Source organism: Zonotrichia leucophrys, chromosome 8 (assembly GCF_028769735.1).
Source record: "Zonotrichia leucophrys gambelii isolate GWCS_2022_RI chromosome 8, RI_Zleu_2.0, whole genome shotgun sequence".
Taxonomy (NCBI): Eukaryota; Metazoa; Chordata; class Aves; order Passeriformes; family Passerellidae; genus Zonotrichia; species Zonotrichia leucophrys.
In genome coordinates this window covers 9300206-9315793 of record NC_088178.1, presented here as the reverse complement: position 1 = coordinate 9315793, position 15588 = coordinate 9300206, and the positions used below count along the sequence as shown (strand labels likewise).

Sequence of the window (15588 nt, the reverse complement as noted above, 5' to 3'; positions counted from 1 at the left end):
CACAGATTCTTTACTTTCAGCTTACAACTCAAAGGCATCTAAGAACAAATTGAATTTCTAATAACTACAGTCAACTGGATTTAATTCCTTTCAGTGGAAGCACAGCAGTGTCAATACTTACCGGGATTTAGTATTACTGCTGATTTATTGAAAGTAAAATGTCAATACAACATGAAAATTTGTCATTTTAGAAAGGTTTAATAAAAATGATGAACTCATCAACACCACAAAAAATTTATATTATAAGAACCAATAACTGATCATTCTAATTCACTTTTTTCCAGATGAGCATCCAGGTGTCAGCTGGTGTAAACCCAGATGCCACTGACATCAATGGAGCTGTGTCAGTTTACTCTAGCTGAGAATCTGATCCCAAGTGTGCCTCTGCCATTTTTAGACATTGCCCCTGGAATTCACTTCTGCAAGACAATTAAAAAAACACATGCACACACTGCATTTCTTCCTGTCCCCAAGTGTTTAACTGGAAGTCTGTTGACAGACTGTGGGAGAGGGCAAGTGGGAGGTGGAAGTAGCCAACAACTGCATCCATGAGATAACTTTGCAGTATCAGTATGAGCACTGTTCCGTTGTCTTCCTTTTATACAAACGAATATTTGGCTTCAGAAAGCTTTAACTCCACCTTCCACTAACAAACAACTCCGTGTCAGTGAAAGAAAAATGATGCTGTAAACCACATGAAGTATCTACTTCATAAATTTGCTAACATAGTATTTTAAGCAGTACACATAGATTGTTTTAATGCACCATTAGAAAAAGCACCTAAAGCTGCAAGAGCCTCAAGGCCGAGTTCTGTGTATTCACCTAAGCAATCTCCCCGCTGCACACCAGCAGTAAAGGTGGTAACAGTTCGAAGGCAGCTGTTTGAAGTGGCCTGCAAGCCAGACTGTGATCTGGCTGACATCTTCCATATCTCATCTCATCTGTGTGGGTGAGAGAGGAGGAAGAAGGGAAAAGGTGGGGCAATAAGCAGGGCAGAGTAGTACTTGACAGCTTTTCTAAACAGGGAGAGGGAGCTTTTGCTTCTATTTTACATAAGGCAGTTGTTAACATGAGTGCATTGTATTCCCAGCATTAACCACTACAATGAAGTTGGAATGTTGGTTTTTGATTCAACATAGCAAGGTCAAAATGGAAAAGGTAATTAATTAGAACTGAAGATGCAGCTCACATAGTATTGAAATAATTGTCTATTTGTGCAAGCACAACAACCATATCTTCAATTTAGGTCAGGCCATCAAGAGGAGGAAAAGGACTGAAGACTGAGGATGAGATGCTCTACTTCACACAGTTGCCCTCTGGAAGGACTTGCAAAGGCAGTCACTTAAATTAAGTACAGGTCATCAGACAAGATATCTAATCTATTCCTAAGACAGGCAGCTCGAGCAGTCCAAATCCCCATGGCCTTTGCAGCGACACGATGAACTACTTCCTCATGTACCTCTGTCAATTCACGTTAGGTTGCAGTTTTTTTAGAGCGATATTTCATGTACATCATGACCCTATTGCTCAAAGCAAGGAAAGTGCTTTGGTTTATTTATGACCTACTAACCTTAAATAAAAAAAAAAATACATCCAATCTGAATGTTCACATAAGCCTGCAGATCTGAAATAAAATTTAAAATAAAGCTGGCATTTGTAACAGCTAGCTAAGCCCAATAAAGGATTTTAAAAAAATGAAAGCCAGATGAAAGAAGATGAAAGCATATTTACCCTGCATAACCTGCACACATCAGGAATCAGGGCTGGAATCCAGAAATACCTTTTTTACTTAGAAGTTTCAGCCCATTTCACAGGCTAGGTGACCAAGGAAATACTGAGGATTTCCATTATGGGGGGTGGGGAGGCATTATTAACAACCTGCGAAAGTAATTCCTTCCAAGATGAAATCCACCCAGCCACAAGCTCTACACAGCTCCTCTCCTTCCCCTGCACCCCATCCCAATTGCCAGATATCAACCAGGCAAGCCCCCAACTGAAATATGAAGTGACAGATGGAAGCAGGGAATAAGGCCATAGGAATGAGTACTGAAAGAAATGGAGAACAGAAAACAAGCTTATAATAGGGTAGATCTTAAATATGAGCAACCCTTAATCATAAAGTCAATTCATTTGGCTAGAACAAAGTTGAACAGATGCATGTAAGACTGAGTTGGAGAGCCTTATTCTCTCATCACTCATGCCAGTGTGCAGAGGTCTTCTCCTAACATCCATGGAATTAAACCTTGGAAATTTCAGTACAAATAAATGGAGAACTAAAAATAATCACAGCTAAAGTATTGGCAGCAAATATCCTGTGCTGCTGTATTGGGAAAGGAAGGTGGGCTGCCACATTGAATTAAAATGTATTTGATTTAGCTATATTCATAAACAAAGTGGCCTTCATAAACAAAACACATCTAAGCCACCATAATAGTTGATTCTGTTCTGGTCTAGTTCTCCAGTAGGCTATATATTAATGACTTTTTCTTTTAGCTGTGTTCGATGGAAAATACAGTTGAGTCAAATAATGCAATAAATACCTCTACACGCAGAGCAATTCGTTGAAAGAAACAGTTAGGACCAAGTCCTTGTCATAGTGTTTATTTGCAAAAGGGGCTGGGGCAGCACACTGATCAACTCCTGTTCTGGTGTGGGTTCCCTTAACACGAGTACAGACAAAACCCAAACATTTATAAAGCTTTATAAATAACAAAGGATGCGAGACACAGAGAGTAGAGGGCATCTTTATCCAAAGGATAAGGTAAACAAACAAACAGCAATTCATGTAAGTCAATGAATCAGTCACGGAATTTCAGCACAGTTAAGAGTGGACCTGGTAGAAAAGAATTCTGACAAGCTGAGCTTCAAGAACACCTGCATAAGAACTCTGCTCAGAAACGAAAATAAGGTAAAATTTCTGGATTATCATGTTTTGTCTTCTTATCCGGCTTCTAAAATTCTTCTGCAACACAAAACCTACAACCTTAATTTTTAAGTATTATTTATTTTTAATAATAATTAGGACAATTGAGTTGGAAAGTTCAGAAGATTAGGAAAAAGTGCTGTGTTATTGTGGAAATTTTTAAGAATAAGGACTTTACTGTAGGATGATCAGCTGGATGTGCACAGCATGCTGACACAAAAAAAAATGACAATAAATATAGGTCAAGCCTTGACATACAGTCACCTTTTTTCCTCCTGAAAACTATCACAACAAGTTCTGCATGTGTGAAAATTTGTAAAGAAAAAAAGGTCTACTGTCTCTGAGATATTTTTTGAAAAATTAAGCCTTCTTTAAAGAAAATTTATTTTTATCAATCCTAAACAAGTTTTTATCCAATTGAACCATGTCAATAGAAGAAATTTTTCTCAATTGAGCAATCTCTAATTGGCAACACTAATTTTTAAAACTCTTAGCCAGCTCTGTTCATTTATGGGAATTCATGTTTTGTTTTACTGTGAAGTTCAGTCCTGTGAAATAACAGACAACATTAATCCACTCCTGCCTGGATCTGTAACCTTTATTTTTAAAGCCTGAGTAAGAGAAACATATTTTCTTTTCATAGAAAGAAGTCTGGGAAACTGCCAGCTCCTTGCAGAAAGTCTGAAACATGATCAGCAGAGAAGGGTGTTGGTGTCGGTAAGAGAAAAATGATTCAAGTTGCATCATCTGTATAATTAAAATCACTGTGTGAATTGTGATTTTTCCCCCCTACTTTCAGAGATTTGAGGATGCAGTCAAGTCAATGGAGTTCTGTTGTAGTGGTTGCTTCAGTGAACATTCAACGCTGTCGGTGAGTTTGGAATTAAAGTGAAAACCATCGACCGTTGATTGTACCCTCCAGCTAACCATCCTCCTCCTTACTTCATGCTTTCAGGCCTTAACACCGAAGATAGCAACCTAACCATCTTATGATGTTTCTCCCTCACCCTGCCAAGCTTTACAAAAAAGGTCACAATCAACATTCATTGCTGTCGGTGGGTTTAACTATGTGGACAAGCTCACTGAACAATGAATGCAACTGTGGCCCCACATTGTACAGCTGCTGTTAAGAGGAGCAGCAGCTCTGAAGGCAATAGTGAGAAGCAAACACTTCTTACAAGCTACAGTTCTCTGGTCAGAAAAACACTTGGGGGTATCCACTTTGTGCTTGCTTGGTTTTGAGTGTGTTTAACTTAGCTGACTAGGAAAAAAACTTGCTGCCTTTTTCTGGAGCATTGTCCTCACAGGGTTCAGTACCATTGAAAATGTGAAAATTCTTATTTAGTATGTATGCAGAAAAAATAACAGGATAGGAAGCTCTGTATATCTACTCCTAAGGATTCTGACATAAGAGGAAAGAATATTTAATTGCCGTTTAACTAGGCAATGTTGAAGAGTTCAAAAGTTTATTCTATACTTATGACAACACAATTGGGAACAAATGGGATTTAACTGTTATGGATAAAAATCTTACATCAAAAATATTAATTAATTTTACATTAAACTGATGTTAAGAACAAAAATACTACTGCATTTGCTATTTTTAGGGATCTGAAAGATGACAAAGAAACATATCTAGAAATAATAATGGAAAAGCGGTTAAATTTTAAAGTTACTGTAAACCGAGTACCTATGTCATGGTCTGAGTTTTGCAATAAGAAAATAAAGTGTAAAGAAGCTCACAACTGTGTTCTTATTTCTTTACAACCTTTTATTAACCTGGTCAGACACACAAAAGAACCAGTCTACATTTCTCACTTCACACAATCATCCAAGGTAAGTTCTACCTTTAGACTCAAATACTCTGCAGCAGAAATTGCTTACAAAATCAGGAAAACTCACAGCATACTATCATATCACTCATATCATTATTCTCATTATGGCAATGTTTATAAACAGTACTTTAGTGGGATTATTTACAAAGGTTACTCAGCACATTAGTCACACAAGTACTAAGCTTGCTTGGTCTATCCATGTTTCTCTGTGTAGGAACTGAACAGAAAAGTGTCAAGGCTATCATGGGACAATACATCTACAGCCACTTCTAGAACCGTTATCAGTCTAATTAAATGGTAGGAATGCATTTCAGCAGTTCAATCATGAAAGAGATCAGTCCTCTGTCACACGTGAAACTAACATTTATAGACTCAAAAACATAACCACACTAGCAATATAAATCCTGAAATTATTTGGACATTATTTAAAAGTGGTGTTTGGGAAGATTATCTTTTTTTATTCCAATATTTACTGGAGAAGAACCCACATGCTCTGTTGCTCACTGAATGCTATCCTGGTCAGAGACAGAGGAGTAAAGCATTAAAAGGAAGAGTTGCTATGGATAAATGATTTCTCAGCAACGCTGTTCACAGATAAGCCTGTATCTTTATGTTTACCCATTTCTACAAAAATGGGAACTTGAATTACTACAGACTTACATATTGCAGGGAGATAAAGATCATATTAAAAGACTCAGAGGTACACATTCTGTCTAGAAAGAGAAAATTACAAATTAAATTGTAGCTAATATGTTTTTGCTACAAAACAAAGTTCTTTACTGAAACTTAAAAACCAGCTCTTCATTTTGCGAAACACTTATTAATGCTTGTTGTAGGTGTGTTATGTGCCTTTAACAGAGAAAACACTTATTGAAACAGAAGAATCTGGAATTTCTCAGCACTGGGAAGAGCTAATATCCTGGAACATGAGTAGTTTCTGTATATATATTTTCTCTGCTAACTGATAATGCCTGAATGATTAGCATTGAGGAGGGACAGACTCCACTGCAAGAAAAAGATAACGTTACATCCTTTTTTAAGGCAGTACTTTCCCTCAAAACACACATCTCTCCTGATTTCAGTCATCATTTTGTTCCATATACTTACTAATGGAAGAAGAACTATTCATACTCCACTAAGTCAGGATGCAGAAACCTCAGCCAGCATTGACCTAGGCACAGATAGCAAATATGAAATATTTCCACCTTGACTGCAAGTTTCTACTGGTTTCTGAAGAGAAGAATGACTTTGTAATGGTGCCTAGCATGGGAATTTATCAGTGATTTTAGTTACACTGTGTTTTTGTATAGAAATGGAAAAATGTCTCCTTAGTGCACAGACACGTAGTACTTCATACAACCTGAAATCAACCTCTACAGACTAGTTACTTAATATTCACTGGAAAACAATTCCATTATTCCACTCCCCACAAGAAATGTTGGCTTGCACATATGTTTCCTTATGCTCTAAAGCCACAGAACAATCCCAATTTGGTGACGATAACTGTGATATACTGTGGAAAGGTTTCATGGTAATTTTCATGGGTTTTGTTAATAACATACATATGTACTCGGTACAATGCCCACAGGCCACAGAAACATTCTAGAAAATTGCTCCTCATTGTCATTGTAAATAATTCACTCACAGCAATATTTTTAGGTCAAGCATATCAAAGCTGCAGTAAATGCAATGGACCTTGACATAATAGGAGCACTGCTTTTACCGCAGTGGAGGAAGAGGAGAGGGATGCACTTGCCATCCATGAGGGATCAGTTGCTGCTCCCCGGCGTGCCCATCACCGTGCTTGAGTACAGCACAGGTGGTACTAAGGGCTTGTTAGGAGGTTTGGAGTTGCTGGGATTTTTAATTACCTCTAAGCTCTTTTTTTCTCCCTGGCTTCTGGCAGAAGATGATTTGAAACATCCAACCCAACAGCTTCTGTATCAATTCTACAACTTCTGCTTAGCAAGTACAGAAACACACTTGGTTGTACCTCTAAAACCACAAGTCAAAGAATTTCTATGCTAGAAATAGTCTGTGATATTCAGGACCATGGCAGCATGAATATGATAGACTTGCTTTTTGGCACAGCTGACACCACAGCATTAACATCTCTTGCTTTACAGATGGTGAGGTGACACAGTAAGTTAAAGAGTTAAATATAGAAGTCATTTATAGTTGAAATAGAAGCAGTATCGAGACAATTTTAGACTCCAACCATGTCTTCTGGGAAAATAATAAAAAAAGAATGCTCCTGCCATCCTGACTTGTACCTCATGTAAATACCTGTTTTTCTTGCCAACCACCTAACCATCTTTTTTTTCCCTATTAACGCATCTCTTTGTTCCTTGCCACAGTTACAATGGTAACCAATTATTTTTCCAAGCATTTGAATGGTCACACCCATTACAGAAATATTTTTACATCTTGCCTTCTCTTTTATTTAGGTTTGTGTAATTTTGTTTGAACTTTAGTTGTTTTTTTATCTTTCCATACATCCTCCTTAAGTGCAAGTGCCAGAAACTTCGACCACATTCCAAAGAGCCCAGCCAGGGCTAGCTGAAATAATCTGGTGTCTCTTTATTTTACAAGAAATCACTGATCCTTTTCAGCCAAAAAAAGCATTTGTAATGGCACCACACAGTTAACACATTTAAATTTATCTAACATTATTCCATAGATACAGGGTCCACAAGTTCTTTCCTAGTTTAAAATAGATTATTTCATCTCCTTGAAATGCACTACTTGCAATTTTTTTTTTAAATTTAAGAGGTTCTTTTTCACAATATAGCTCCTCTTCCTCCTCCCTCACCCTCCCCAAATCACCAATATTTTGAAAATTAGTGTCAGAAATGACATGGTAACACACAGAAGCAGGAATGAACTTAGAATAAAAGCAGAAGCCTATCATAATTTAAAAAAATTAAACTGTCCATTTCTGAATTTCTCCCACATTATTTTAAGAGGACAAACTGAAAAAGAGGCAGCAGAAGCATAATGATTAACTTCTCCTGATGTCTGCACCTAAAGGGTATTTACAAGCTCAGTATTTCCGTGGCTGTGGTAGAGCCTTCACTTCATAACAACCAGTTATCACATACTGAATACAAACATACATAACAGAAAGTTCATGTTTGAGTTTAGCAATTATTGATCTGAGGAGGAAACATGGTAAGTCTTCAAATTGCACAGCTTTCAAATACAATTCTTATGGAAACTGACAGAAATGCCCAGCTTCTACATCTTCTTATGAGCCTGCCTTTGTATTGCTGCTAGAAATGAGAACACCCTCCTCCTCCTCGATTTGGATATGAACCAACACCAGAAATTTAGGGAAAGCTTCAGGTACAGAAACTAATCCACACAGCCATGAGGGACAGAACAAACTGCCTGTATTTCAGCATAAATCAGAAATCATCCCTCCAGTTCTGCAGACAGAATTTAGGTCCACAGTACATATTTTTATCTTTCCTGATTCTACTTCATGAAATGGAGCTGCTTCCAACATAGCCCTAAAATTTTTGATGTTTTAACAAATCTGCTTTAATCTAACAAGTTCACAAAGAGATTATAATGAGACCTGATGATATAAATGTCTGGGTTGTGTTTTGTTTGGTGGGGTTTTTTGTGAGTGCTTTTTTAATAATCTTTCTTTTTTCACTGCGAATGTCACACTACTCTTTATAATGAAAAAAATGTCAAAAATGGACCAGATAGCACAAATCTATGATACCAGTGTTCAGAAGGTTCAAATACCAGGTCAGGTAAAGAGGAGGGAGAGCTGGAAAGCAACAAGTGCCTGGCTTTCAAGATAGCGGAAGTTCCACCTTGCATTCAAGAGAAATCACAATACACATAAACTGCATATCTCAGCTATGGTGTCACCTCTGGGTACCAGCAATTTGTCCAACTAATCATACTATTCAGCTAATTGATTGCATGGATCTATTATTTACTGATTAAACAGTTAGAGCATTTTACCACAGGCATATTGAAACAAAAAGAAATACAAAAATACTTGTTTTAGCTAGTGAGACTTGAGTCCAGGTGGTTGCCCTCAAAAGTCAACATCACCATCTGATGTGTAAAACATTCCTAATTGTCATAGAGCACACCCTGTGCTAATTACTCTGCTTGCCTCAAAATAATGAGCCATAGTAAGCCTCGAGTTCATGACAATAGATTTACATTTAAATGCCATCCAGTCCACTCAGTATCAATATGCTGCTGGTTACCAGACTGAGACACATGAGGAAATTAGGCTCTCCCACCAACAGGGACAGTGAACACACTTCAGGGAGGCCACAAACTGCTAGAGGGACAGCAAAACTAAAGAACTTGGAGAGATATTCAGGATATAACTGTAGGAGATAGCAGGAGAAAAAAAAAAAGACATTACTTTATAGACAACAGCCAGCTGTGGCCTACAGCAAATCTTAAAAGAAATCTTTGCAGACTCTCCAGGAATATCTCTGTACATCCCCAAAACAATAGCAGGAGATTGTTCCAAAAGTTCATGTGGATCATGGTCTGCTACCTAATGAATTCAGATTCCCTGCTGGTTTTGAAGTCAACAGTTTCAGTAAAATTATGCCAGTTTGTGCAAGCTGAGGATTTGGTAAGCCAACATACAAGAGAACTGTAAGAGAAGTATGGTCCCACACATCCTACACTAAGGGAAAAAATGCAGAGGTAGATGTCACTCTTGGGGGAGGAGGAAGAGGAGAAACAAAATAACATGTACTTGAAAAAACACCAGTTTCCACCTACAGAGAGCATTTCTGCCCCCAGACTGTGGGTGCCCCACACAAACAGCACTTGGACACTTCACTACTCCATAGGTGCAGATTACTGCTTGGCAGGTACAAATAAGGAGCTTCAGAACACAACAGGCAGGAGAGTATTTTTGGGCAGAAACATCTCACCCACATTATGATAATCTGGCCTTTGCCACCACATGACAGTCTCCTCAGCTTCACAAAGCTTGAGCTATGTGGGTGGGAAAGAGCTCACGGCTTATTTTTGGCTGGCGATGGCTCCCACAGCACAAGTGTATATATTTGAAGCAATGGCAGCCTGTTTCCTCTCCCTCCCTTCACATTGTGCACTTCCATCATTTCCCATTATTTTGACACAGAGCTAGCAAAGTAAGCCACTCATTGGTTGCATCTGAGAAAAAAAATCCAAGCAAAACATTATCACATCTTTTAAAATACCTCCTGTCACAATACCCAGAGGCTTCTTTAGTTTGGGTGCTTTTTGGCATCCCTCTCTGGCCTAGAGCTACATATGGACTTCAAATGTGTATCAGCCTTCACCAGACATGATTTATGTTCTGCACAATTTAGGCAATGCAGGTACATATACAAATGCTGCTAAGTGCTGACTGCAAGTGCCTTCTGGAACTAGCTGACATGTATCAAGAGGGAGATAATCAAACCACAGGTCTGCTCAAATTGAATACCATAAACTGACTGTTAAGGGTGAATTCTAAAAACAAAACCAACCAAACAAAAAACCCTCCCCTTCTTTCATCTCTCCATTGCTACATCACCCATCCCATCAATGCCTTTTGTGGAAGCAGACAAGCACTTAAGAAACTTCATCCTCGCAGGAGAAAAATAAACCAAACAAAATCAAACAAAACATTACGTTTCCTTCCTCCTTACAGAGATGCCTATCTATATGGGAACAGGATTTCAGCTTCAAACCTTGTATTGAGATTCTAAGGCATTGCTGTGTCTATTGCTAATTAGTCAGGAGCATGGCTGAGGAGTAACCCAAGTCTGAGACATGCATGCCTGTGCAGAAGGGTTTCTTGCTTGAACTTAGGAGTGTGCCTTTCCCATCTTAGCATCTAGCACTAGAGGCTCCTCTCTACTTAGGTGAGCACCAGAGTTATATTTTCCCAAAACAGAAATCTTTCTACCTCATTCATTTTCTGTGAGGAGATCAGATTAGCTCAGTATACTCGTGACAGATTTGCCAGGAGGATATACTATCCTTTGATGAACTGAAACTAAGAACTGATTTAATCAAAGTGCCTACAAATAATAGATCATGTTTTAATGACTATTTGTAGTTCTCAAAACAGATTATTTTGCCTTCTTTCTACCACAAATAAAGTGTTATATATAACAAGTGTTTATATATATATCTATAAGGTCTACAAATAAGTTTTGACTTGGATCCCAAATCAGTAAGATCACATGAGCAGCTTCCTGCAGTTGAGGTCCCAGGTGCTGGCACCACTATCCTCCTCTCAGAGGAGGACTCACAGCTGAAAGGCAGAGAAAAGAACTCTCACTTGCTGAGAAAAGAACTCCGTATCCCTGCACGGCACCCAGACATGGGGGGGTTCCTGAGCTGCCTACAGCTGATGTACCTTGATCATCATCAGAAGCTGTAAGAGGCACTGTTAAAGTGAGCCCGGAGCCTGCACACAGCACTGCAATGTGAGCTCACGCTCTGGGCTCACTTTAAGATTGTTGGCTGCTACATTTTATCAGCTCTTTTGGAAATAAGGCTGCTCAGTAACTGCTTTCCAAGCTTTCACATATGTACAATTCCCATCAGCTACAAGTGTAAATTTGCAAGCAATGGGAACAACACACACTCAGTCTGATGGAATCTGAGAGAAGGTAAAGCTGTCACCAGATGGCATTTTTAAGTTTTGTAGAGCCAGATATTCAGAAAGAACATCTGAATTTTGAATGCTTCATTGTTTTTCAGGTTTTATTTTCTTAAAAACTCCCAAACACAGCATTTGCTCTTTGAAGTAATCTTGTGATATTGTGTGGCTAAACCTCCAACAGCTCATTTTTCATGACTACATACCTAGACTACAAGAGCCCTAAATTAGTACTTCGGTACAGACTGCTCAAAAATTCAGTCTAAAATGTCAGTAAATAAACTTCTTATGAATATAATTTTGAGTCAGCCCTAACAGTAGAAAAAATAAGTAGGTTGCCTGTTCCTTTCCTACAGGGAAACATTGCCAAAAATATATAACTGTCACTTTTCATCTTTGGAATAATGTTAGCTACTGAAAAAAAAAAGATTCACAATGAGCAATTATGTCTTCAGCTTTCATGTCATTTTACATCATTCCACTATCAGCCATGCTCAAAAGCTTAGAGGCAACATTCTAGGTCAGTGACTTTTGCAGGCAGTGTATTCACTGTTTGGTAATTAAATTAGATACACTTTAAATAACCAGATTCTGAAACAGACAGCCACTTATAAACACGTGACCAAATGTATCACTGCCACTGATGACACTGGATTTGGAAAATTATGCATGTTAGCAATCATTAACTATCACTGAGGATTATAAATTTGAGGATTATGATATTAAGAATAACTGGATCAGCAAATCACTGCAGAGAAAAATCTTTAAGATGTAGCTAAAAGCCATACTGAAGGACTGACCTACTTTTCATCATCAAGTTTTATTTATACGTGTATAGAATTTTTTCTTATGGTTAACAAAACATCTCCCACCAAGAAGGCTCTCAACTACTAATAAAGCTAAATAGAGAATGAAGTATTGCAGTAGATGCTCAGCTTTTAATAAGGTTTTAGCCTGCCTCTCAGGCAATAGCCACAAGTGCTGTTTCAGATAAAACTTTAAACAGCAAAATACAGGCACTAATTTTCACTTTATGTGGAATTTTTCTGGATAAATTATTAACTCTTGACATAAAATTGGAATGTTAAAAAGCTACTTCATATCAAACATAGCTCAGAGGCATCTATTTGTAAAAAATACATCGCTTTGCTGTTTTTTCAAACCTTGCATTTGGAAATTAACATTTAATAAGTCAGAAGAAGATCTGGCAGGGGCTATAAGACATGTTCTTTGTAAGAGCAGATCCTATAATTCTTCAAGGGACAAATAGACCTTTAAAAAAAAATAAACCTGAAAAACCAACAACACCCCAAACTAAAACAACCAAACCCACAGACAGAGTAATTTAGAAAGGTACTGTAAGAAGAAGATAAGCAGTAATGTTAATGGACCAAGTCATGTAAATGATAAGAACACAAGTTGAAGCCAGTCTGGTAATTCATGTGTTTTCACTTATTTCTCGACAATATCAGAAGCTATTGCTATTCCATTATTTGAGCAGACATTCTGCATCCACAAGGTGCAATTCACTTTTTGTCACCTCAGTTCCCTTGCCCCTAATAGACATTCATATGAAAGTATTCATTTGTGACAACCATGCAAAAAGTTCTAAATTTACAATCAGTTTTTTTTTTAATCTGGAGACTGAACCATTGGCTTTTTATTTCAAGATAGACACAAGCTACAAGACACAATCCACAGCCACAGATTATTAAAATACCCTGTCCACTTATGCCTGCAGACCACTACAAACACTGAAAGCAGCCCCACAAGCTAAAGGTGTCACTATTCCATTGTAGCATTGCTATAGTTATTTCCAAAGTCCTGAACTGGAAAACTATTCTTTCTATTTGCAGGTCTTGTGTTGGCTGAAACACATGGAAAAACTGGCTTCAAGGAGGAAAATGCAACCCAGCACATGTATATTTCTGACTATTACAAAACATGAGGCTGAACAAGGGGTTTCTGTGTCCCTGCCTGTGGCACAGGTAGAGGTTTGCAGGGGTGTCACACTCAGCTGCCAGCAGGTGCTGCACTGGGCAGCCATGTAAAGCCCCTATTCACTGAACTCTGTCACTGCAGTCATGTGCTCTGTATGGCAAGGAAAACAGAGAAAACAAAGAGCCTGTTATGCTTTAACTTCAAAGCCTCATAGCCCAAGCTTCAGCTCTGTACCTCAGGCAGTGCAGCCCAGAAGAGAGGCAGCACAGTCTCAGGTAAAGATATTTTTCTGCTCTAATAATCTAATCTCTGTAGTACTTCTAAGAGATTTGGAGAGATTTTTCTTTAAATCTTAAATATAAGCATAGTAATAGCAGAAGGTCATCTGACATTTGTCATTTGACTGACAAGTAAATTTTACTCTGAAGCTTTCCAGGTTCACAGGAAGGTTTTGTCTGAAAGGTCATAGATGAACCTTAAGTTTACCCACAAGTACTGCAAGAATCTTGCTGCACAAGAAGTTAGGAGATAGTGATCTTCCCAGGTTACAGTTATCATTGTCCAGTTGAACCAATTTCCTCTCCATCAGGGGTAGAGCTTTTATGAAATCCCTAAAGCCTGTGTGCAATATTTATTCTGTTAGTCTAATTAAAGGTATTACTATGTACATAGTTACTGAAGCTGTCCCCAGTGGTGCTTCACATCATAAATAACAGATGTGAAATGTTCTCCTATTGGGACAAGCACTAGTATCAATTCTTACGCTATCTCTTTAACCATTACAACACCTCACTATTTCTTAGGATTTTTCTTAAAAGGAGAGGAAAAAGTACCATGAAAATAATATTAGTTTGGAACAATTAAATTTACTAGATCCTCATGAGCCCATATAAAGATATAAGCATTTTGATAATGTAAAATGACACAAGGGAGCAGTACCAAATTTCTGGTGTTTAATTGCATAGGACTGTCCCAAAGATTAGTCCATGAAAGATGGAGGAAGGGACCTATGGTTCCCCAACATACTTGCAAGCTCCCTTTTCCCAATTTTATCCTTAATTCTAAAGCTGGCCAAGATACTCAAATACAACATCAGGTTCTCAGAGTACTTGTTTAATTAGTCCTGACTTGGAACAGAAGCTTTCCCACCCCACTCAATGGCTTTTTATTTGGAGGGCAAATAACTGAAAACTGCCTTGAACCTTACTAGTGCAAGGCTACATTATTGGTGCTCTCTTTTCTCAAGACCTATTATCCCATTGTACTGGAAATTTTACAGTCTGCTCCTTAGAAATCCTCAACACAACTCATTCTCCTCACATCCCTTGAGATTTTTAAAAGTTGGACCATTTATTCCAATATTAATCCAAGGAATTTAACTTCAGCCAAGAGACAAACAATGATGTGACTCCCCTTACCCTGGTCCCACTTCTTAAAGATGTAAAAGATTGTTTCTCTTTCCAGGCATCATCAGTCCTCCTACTAAGCTTTTCAATCTTTCCTTGGAACCACATCTTTCAGGCATTTTTTTCAGGAAAAAGTTTGCAGAGAGATTAGAAAGTTTCACATATGATTGACACTGTCAGCACCAGGACACTTGGCAGTAGAAAAGAAAACCTCCTTGAGCAGAAGTATATCAGAACTGAAGAAAGACTTGTAGACAACAGCACATGTCCCCTTTCTCACTGCAGACCAACAGTGGAACGGAACAAGTGACACATCCCACAGGGAAGCCTGCAGGCATCACTGCTGGTCCCGAGGCAGCTGTGCTTTGGGACAGCAGGGATGTGCTCAGGTGGCTCAGGCACTGTGACACCGATGGCACAGGCGGATGGTGTGCATGGATTAGGTCAGGCAGAAATGGGAGGAGGATTAAGGAATTGTAGCACTGATAGATGAGAAAGGAGCACTTCGTAGACAGATTCCAGTGAGAAAAGGTTTAGAATGGTTGTGTGAAACCAAAACTTGAAAAAAAAAAAAAAGTAAGAGAGACTACAGAAGCATCAGATGGTGTCTCAGCATAGATTAAAAATATAATTCAACAAAAGGAGGTGAGATATTTTGCAGGAATGGGGAAAACAGGCCAGTACATGTCTCAGAAAAAGGATCATGGAGGGACCCCAATAACTGGCATGCAGCTGTTGGAACTCTCCCTGCTCACATCCATGTTTGCTAACAAACCTTTGCAATCATTAGTGCCCTTGGTTTAGACAAAGATAGCAGAACGAGAGCCAGCTGGGCTTACCCCTGCAGCAACA

The 15588-nt window shown here is 38.4% G+C and overlaps 2 long non-coding RNA genes across 7 annotated transcripts in view; one reads left to right on the top strand and one right to left on the bottom strand.

Moving 5' to 3' along the window:
- LOC135450883 (uncharacterized) overlaps positions 1-4662 on the top strand; it is a 60557-nt gene extending 55895 nt beyond the window's left edge. For 2 of the 6 annotated variants that reach the window (XR_010441173.1, XR_010441169.1), the window contains 3 exons: positions 1247-2908; positions 3567-3640; positions 3723-4662. This is a non-coding gene — a long non-coding RNA (uncharacterized LOC135450883). The remainder of the gene's footprint in view (positions 1-1246; positions 2909-3566; positions 3641-3722) is intronic. The other 4 variants (XR_010441171.1, XR_010441170.1, XR_010441172.1 and 1 more) reach the window with 3 other exon arrangements.
- Positions 1-15588, bottom strand: part of LOC135450884 (uncharacterized) — a 135249-nt gene that overhangs the window by 110772 nt on the left and 8889 nt on the right. The gene's annotated exons all lie outside the window — the stretch shown is intronic.